Below are 7952 nucleotides of genomic sequence, written 5' to 3' on the forward strand. Positions count from 1 at the left end.
GGCCTGGCCGAAGGTTACTAAGGCAGTAAGCATGAGTCACAGGTCCCTGGAAAGGCATAGAGCTGTCTGTAAAGGAACACAGGGCTTTCTCACTAAGAGATCATTTCCCTCCTGGGGGTCTGATTCCCATGAAAAGTTTTTCAAGAGTCTTCTTGCCCTGGGGATGCTGGCGAACCGAGACCGCAGCAGAGGGCAAAACGTGGACTGGTGGTATCTGCGGGGTGTATGCTTCTCTCTCTCGGTCTCATCTCCTCTCTCTCTCTCCTCCTGTCTTCTTCCCTCTCCCCGCCTCCTCCTCTCTGACTTCCTCCCTGCATCTATTCCCCTTGCCTCTCAAACAGAAAGGGTTCATTCAACATTGAGCAGGCGGCTACCGTGGGCCTACTGTGCACGAGGCACTGGACAACGTGCTGTAGACACCGTGGTGACCCGGAGTCTGCCCACACGGAGCTTTGGGGTGGGGGCGGGGGGCAGAGGGGATGGAGGCAAGCCTCGATCACTTAAAGGAACATGCTGTGGCAAACCTTGACAGGGCCCTGCAGAAAAAGAACACACCCATTAAGGAAACTGATCTCCCTCCTTGAGGACATATCCTGGGCACTGGCATCTAAAGAGTCGGGGAGGGGTGCACCCAGCAGCAGGAACGGCCCATGCAGAGAGACCTCTGGGGAACAGCGTGGCTGGTGTGCCTCCTGTGGCCAGAGAGTGGAGGACAGAGCACAGAGTGGCTCGGGTTGGGGGTGCACCTGCTGGCAGGGCCAGATGTGCCAGGTGGTGGGGACCATGAGAGGAGTTTGAGTCGTTAGCCCATCCCAGGACCTAGCAATTCCATGCCTATCCAGCCGCCTGTACGGATTTCCCATCGCTGCTACAACACATCGCCACAAACTTGGTGCCTTAAAAACAAAACAAATCTATTATCCTATAGCTCTGAAGGTCAGAAGTCCAAAATGGGTCTCGCTGGGCTAAAATCAGGGTGTTGGCAGGGCTGCGTTCATTCTGGATGCTCTAGGGGATGATCCGTTTCCTTGCCTTTCCCAGCTCTTAGAGGCCATCCTCATTCCCTGGTTCATTTTCAAAGCCAGCTGTTTGAGTCTTTCTCTCACTGCCCTCTCGCTGGTTCACTCCCTGGGCTTCCCTTTTCTACTTACGAGGACACCCTTGTAATTACAGTAGCCCCACCCAGATAATCCAGGATAATCTCACCATCTCAAGGTCAGCTGATTAGCAAACTTAATTCCATCCACAGCCTTAATTCCCCCTTTGCCCTGTAAAGTAACACATTCACAGGCTTCTGGGGGTGAGGATGCGACATCACCAGAGGGCCATAACTCAACCTATCACACTATCCGAGAGAAATAGACACAACGTCCTCCAAAAGACTTGTACAAGAATATCCATAAGCAGCCTTATTCTTTACAGTCCCAAACTGGAGGAGACCACCTATCCATCGACAGCCTAAGAGACAAACATATCATAGTATATTCACCCAATGAAATACTACACAGTAATAAAAACAGAATGAGCTTCTGATACACAATAACATGGATTAATCTTACAGACTTAATGTTGAGCAAAAGGAGCCAGACATGAAGGAGTAGTACTACCGATCTTCCTTGACTTACGGTGCAGTTACATCCCCCATAAACCCATCATAAATGGAAAATATCATTAAGTCGAAGATGCATTTCATATGCCTAACCTACAGAACATCATAGGTTAGCTTTGCCTCCCTTAACTGTGCTCAGAACACTTACATTAGCTCCCAGTTGGGCAAAATCATCTCATGCAAAGCCTATTTTATAATAGAGTGTTGCCTTTCTCGTGTAATTTATTGAATACTGTACTGACAGTGGAAGACAGACTGGCCGTGAGCGTATCGGTGGCTGAACCCTGTGACTCTGTGGCTGACTGGGAGCTGAAGCTGGCCGCTGCTGCCTAGCTTCACAAGAGAGGGTCGTATTGCATGCTGCTGGCTTGGAGAAAGGTCACGATTCAAACCCTGAAGTATGGTTTCTACTGAATGTGCATTGTTTTCGCACCATCATAAGTCGAACAATCTTAAGTTGCATCACGGTAAGTTGGGGACCATCCGTATATGATTCCATTTGTGGGGGGGGCCTGGGTGGTGCAGTTGGTTGAGCTCCCGACTCTTGGTTTTGGCTTGGGTTGTGATCTCAGGTTAGTGAGATTAAGCCCCGTATCCAGCTCTGCGCTCAGCGTGGAGTCTGCTTGAAATTCTCTCTCCCTCTGTCCCTCTCTTCCCCACTCTCTCTCTCAAATATATAAAGAAGTCTTTTAAAAAATGATTCCTTCCATTTGTAAGAAGTTCGGGAACAGACAAAACCAATGTATGGCATAGAAGTCCGAATAGTGATTATTTCTGAGGGGTGTGGGTGGGTATTGACTGCACCAGGAATTGGAAATGTTCTGTATCTTCTGCAAACTGTACACTTCATTGTATACTCAAAAAAATAGGGTCTGTATTTTAAGAGCAATAGGAAACCACAGCAAGATTTTAAGCAATGACATGACATAATCTGATGTCCATTTATAAAAGGTCACTCTATTTATCAGATAGAAAATAGATGAGCAGTCAGAGCAGAGAGGAGTCTGTTGGAGTTGCCCTGAAGAGAAACAAAGGTGTCCTGGATTGGGTGGTACTGGTAGAAATGGATGGAAATAAGTAGTTTCAAAGACAGAAGGAAGAATCAGTAAGACATGATTTAGGGTATAGTTGGATAAATGGATGGGCAGACGTATGAAAGAGTTGATGGACAGATGTGTGGATGAGTGGATGGATGGATCAGTAGATGGATTGGGTGGGTGGATAGTGGAGCGGGTGGATGGATGGATGGATGGATGGATGGGTGGGTGGGTGGATGGATGGATGGATGGATGGATGGATGGATGGATGGATTGATGCGTAGGTAGGTGGGTAATGCACAGACTGGGTAGAAGAGAGTGTGAGTGGATGAATACATGGATGGCAAGATGGATGGGCGAAGAGGCAGGTGGGGCAAGGAGTGGCCAGGTGAATTGGTGTATGGATCAACTTCCTCAAGAGGACAGACACTCTTCTCTTGTTATTTGTGTCCAGAAAGTGCAGATGAGTCGTGCTAGTCAGTAAGCACGCAAGCTTTCCCCTGAGATATCTGTGTTTACACTCCTGTAGTTCTCCAGTGCCTCAAGGAGAAAAACTAGTTACTACAATACCCATCAGGGAGCAGACACTTACAAATAGGCTGGTTTAATGAGATGCAAGGATCCCCCAATCCTCTGAGCATTACAGTCAAAATGCTGGTGATACCCAAGTGAACGGAGGATGAGGCGGGAATAGAAAAGCCTCCCAGTCCACCCCCTTGGAAGCCATGAGTCCTCCTATCACACCCGCCACCCAGACCACCTTCACCATCACCTCCTTCAGCATCTCCACCCCATGATCACCCCATCAGTGTATGGATTTGTTGAGACTCTAAATTGCTTTTGCTCAGGTAAGAGGTATGGGCTTATAGGCTCCCTTCTGCAGGGCAGGAACAACTGTCTTCCTCTTCCTCCTCCTCCTCCTCCTCTTCTTTTTTTTACAACTTGCTTCTTGCACAGAACCTCAAGCACATCCCAGTGGTGGCTGGCCTTTTAATCCCTTGGTGGTCCAGCCCCCACTTCCAGGCTATTTGCCCCCATGACCCATTCCTGTATCTCAAAGCAGGAGGAACAAGAAAGCAGGGAGGGCAGCAGTTTTCAGAGGGAACAAGAGCTGAAATCCTTCCAGTAGGTGCCCTGGGTAATCCAAAGCCGGCTTCAGGTGCCCTAAACCCCAATTCACATGCATTCCCTAGTCCTCACAACTGGCTCATTTCTCTCCCTGTGGGAGTCTGACAGCTCAGCCTCCTGAGAGTTTTTCTCTCGCCTCCCCAGGCAGGCTGAGTTTGTGCTATTTGGGTAAACAATATTCCCCTTGGTTGTCAGATGCAGGCTTATTTACCTTGTGATGGGACCGAGTGATTCCTTCCCACCCCAACACAGGTACTGGGACTCAGGTTGGGAGCCAGCATCCAACAACACTCAGGGAAGGGCACTCGGCCTCTCACCACAGCTACTGGGACAGTCACATTCACGACTTCACTCAGGGGCCTCTATGGACTTTTGTACCTGGGAACAAGATAGAACTAAAGTGACCATGCCCCAGAGCTGTGATTTCATCCAGTTATCCTATACCCTGCATCTAAGCTTAAATAGAGTCATTGGATCTTCCACAGCCATAAGCAGATACTCGATACTTTAAAACCCTGCATGCTCTGAGTTCCCCCAACCTTAAGCCCCTGTGCTGTGTTGGCCCTCCCTCCCTCAGGCTGTGAGGAAAGCTGGTCACTGAATCGCCCATGCCACGGGGCAGTGCAATCGGGGGGTTGGTGCCCAGCTCTGGAATTCTGCAGTTTCCCTCTGCAGGCAGCTCTGCCCTGATGCAATCACTGGCCCAGCCTTCCCATTATGCAGCTGCTGGGAGCTGAGAGTCTGGGGCAGGGCACAGCTGTGCCAGCTGTCGGAGACAGATTACACTATGAAGCTCGGTCATGACTCACATTCCAGTACAGGGGAAATGTGCAAAAGTTATACACTGTCTTTGGGGTGCCAAAAATCATCTTGGTTTTGTCTTGCAAAATGTTCAGCTTGCAGAGCATGGGGCAGACGGAGGAAGGGGGTGGGAAGGAGGCGAGGGGAGCAGATCGGTCTCCAGTCAACTCTGCCTGTCACACACCCTCCGTGGCTCTAATAACAACACTCAGCATTTAATCAGCCCCTTTGTGGAAGCAGACGATGTCACACTCATTAATTAGTTAATCTATGCAGCCCCCCGGGGGGAGGAGCCATGTTATTATCCCCACTGGGACCCAGAGGGAAACTGAGGCCAGAGTGGGAATTTGACACCGAGCTAAGAGCACACAGCCTGGCAGCTGGACCAGGACCAGTCTGTGGCTTATGGCCCCTTCTGGCAGCCGCACTGTTGTCCTCCCCCCCCCCGCCCGGCCCCCCACCCCCTAGCTTCAGTCTGCTCACAGCACTGGTGGCTGTCTCCAAAGACACCTGGCCAAACTGTCAGGATTGGGCCCGAAGGCACTGCCAGGAAAGGGCAAGCAGGGCATTGGAACAGAGAAAGTTCGGCCTGGTAGCTGGACCGGGCCAGGCCCCTAGGAAATGCAGGGTCTGAACCAGACTCCTGTTCCAGCGGGCTTCTTCCCAAAGGTTTCAGAAGTGGGGGTGGAAATGATGGTAGTGCCTCCCGCCGTCATCCGAATGTCTTCTGTATACTTCCCGTTCAGACAACTCTGGGTTTTGATTGTCTTTAGAACTGAAGGAAGGAACAGTTCCACCAGGAGGCACAATCATGGCTCCATTGAATTGGAAATTGAGACTGCCACCTGGCCTTTTGGGGATCTTCACCCCCCCACACACACACACGGAGAGGGTGTACGGGTAGAACCAAGGGTCCCCAAGGAGTACCTCTGACATCATCCTGCCCAGTGGTAAATGCAGATGGAAGCTTGTTGTGATGCTTTACGTCGGGGATCAACAGCGACTCAGGCCCACAAGGATGAAGACAGGTCAGTCTACCAGGAGAAGAATTCTGACCAGAGGAGACGCAGGCGGGAGGCCAATGGAACATGAAATAAGGAGTCAGAGGATGGAAGTCATAAACACCTTTTAGGAGTTTGCAACTGTTGCAAAAATAAAGAGTTCAGCCCCTCCTTGTGTTTTCTTGCTGGTTACTGGAGACGCCCTCCTTTTCTTTTTAAAGAGGAATGATGACAATGAAAAAACGTTTTTCATATCTTTCCTTTTCCTTCCCTCCCAATTTTTATTACAGCAGTTAAGTCAAAGTTATATTTATATCAAACTTTGATGTGCACACAAATTGTCTGGGGATCTTAACCTGCCGAGATCCCTGGGGCTGAGATTCTGCATTTATAACCCACGCCCGATGGTCTCAGTGATACGCTTCAATCAGGAAAACCTAAAAGACACGTTGGTGATGGTTAAATGTACCCTTTAATTCGGCTGTTAGATGTCCAGATGGACTCACTTGAGGAGAGTAGACTTGAGGAGAAATGGACATCGCCTTGAAAATCTTGGACTTGGATCTCAACCATGACATCAAGTCTGGAGGGGCCTGATCATGGAATATTGGAACTGGTTTGGATGAATGGAAGGATGGCGCGCGCGTGTGTGCGCGTGTGTGTGTGTGAGTGTATACATGTGAATTTGTGTGCACAGGGCAGCTAAGGGGTGGAATATAGTTACTACGATCAACCATGGCCCAAGCTAGACCAATAAGATTCTTTCTTCTGGGAATCTAGAACTTGGAACCAAAAGACATTAGATTTGGCAGTTTTGATTCTGACTAATTACAAGGATCTGGTAAAGGTCTGTAAACTGTTAATGCTACAGTCAGTCCTTAGAGCCTCCCTGACCCCTGCCCTTCCTGAGGCTAGGAGGGTGCAACATTTCCTTGAATCCTCTCAGCCATCCCACCCCACTATTTGTTCCCACACCCATCCCATTTGCTTTTCTTTTTTTTTTTTAACCTAAGCTAGAGTTGTCCCTTAAAATAACACAAGTGACACAGAATTCCTCCTAGAGGTAGCTTCCACCAGCTTCTGCAGAGAGGCTCTGGACTCAGTCTCACTTCAAAGGCAATTTTCAGGCTGAGGCTCCACGTCAGATCCCCTTATACAGAGCTTCTTATGGTCCACTGGGCTCCCCTTTGCAGAGCCACGGCCGATCACCCTGTTTTCCTGAGATGACCCAGGAAACATTTTAGAGGCCTTTCCCCGGCAGAAACACACTACTCTCCTTTTTGCCTCTGAAGAATTTCTACTGGACCTTTGAGACCCAACTGGGTCAACCAGTCTCCCAGACCCAACTCCCTCCCCTGGGGCTTGCTTACAAGTGCCCCTTGTAAGGAGCCCTCTCTGCTTAGCTCCTGCGGGTAAACACCCTGAATTGTGGTGGTCCACTCCCTTGTAGACTGAGCTCCCTGAGGGCAGGGCCTAGCTTCTGCTTCTCTCTGTGCCCACTCCCTCTCCCTACTCTCCACCCTTATTAGCACAACGCAAGCGGACAGTAGTGTTCCCAGCTCAAAAGCAGCTCTCAGGGAAGGTGTGTTAAGTGATTTACAGCTTGAATGAATGGGCGTGTGTGTGTGTGTGTGTGTGTGTGTGTGTGAAGCCAAATAGGAGGGGAGATTTTCTTCATTTACCAGGAATTTACAATTGACCAGGGGCCCCTTTGGATGCCAGGCACAATGCTGGGCACTGGGGGGATGGGAAATGGGGGCAGGACACAAATGATGGAGTGTTCCTACCCCTCACGGACCACTCAGTCACCTCGAGGAGGTGGAACCCATCTCTCTCTCTCTCTTTCCTCCCCCTAAATGAGCCAGTTCTCCAGTGATCCTACTTGCTTTTTTAACTCTCCCACGCTAAACCCGGTCACGCGGGGCCCGAAAGAGGTGGACCCAGGCGCTCCCTCCCTTCCCCGCGTGCCGCTCGGCGGGTCCTGCCCCTCTCGGCCGCCTACGGAGCCCCGGCCGGGGCCGGAGCCGGAGCCCGGTGCCCACCGCCCCCACGCAGCGGGCCCGAGCCTGCGGAAGGCTCGGCTGGCCCCGGCTTCGGCGCCGCTCCCCTCCCTGGCACCAGGGGGCGCTGCCGCCCCACGCCCGTCGCCATGGTCACCGCTGGCGGCGGAGTGCGGTTTACGTAAAGGACGCAGCGTCCCCCGGGGGGCGGAGGCGGCTTTCGCGCCGGCGCCGGCGCCCTGCGGAAGCGGCGTTAGTGAATCGGGGCCTTGGGGAGCCCAGGATGGAGGTGGCGGTCGCGGCGGCGGCGGGCCGAGCCCTGCGGAGGGCGGGAGGTAAGGGGGGCCGGCGGGTGCGGCGGGCCGGGCCCCGGGCG

General features: G+C 51.5%; 1 protein-coding gene across 2 annotated transcripts in view; it reads left to right on the forward strand.

The window, feature by feature from the left end:
• Positions 1–7785: 7785 nt before the first annotated feature.
• Positions 7786–7952, forward strand: part of DAGLA (diacylglycerol lipase alpha) — a 60056-nt gene continuing 59889 nt past the window's right edge. For both annotated transcript variants that reach the window (XM_034645275.1, XM_034645281.1), the window contains exon 1: positions 7786–7911. The gene's annotated coding sequence lies outside the window, so the exon portion shown is untranslated. The remainder of the gene's footprint in view (positions 7912–7952) is intronic.

This window comes from Ailuropoda melanoleuca, chromosome 16, assembly GCF_002007445.2.
Source record: "Ailuropoda melanoleuca isolate Jingjing chromosome 16, ASM200744v2, whole genome shotgun sequence".
Classification (NCBI taxonomy): domain Eukaryota; kingdom Metazoa; phylum Chordata; class Mammalia; order Carnivora; family Ursidae; genus Ailuropoda; species Ailuropoda melanoleuca.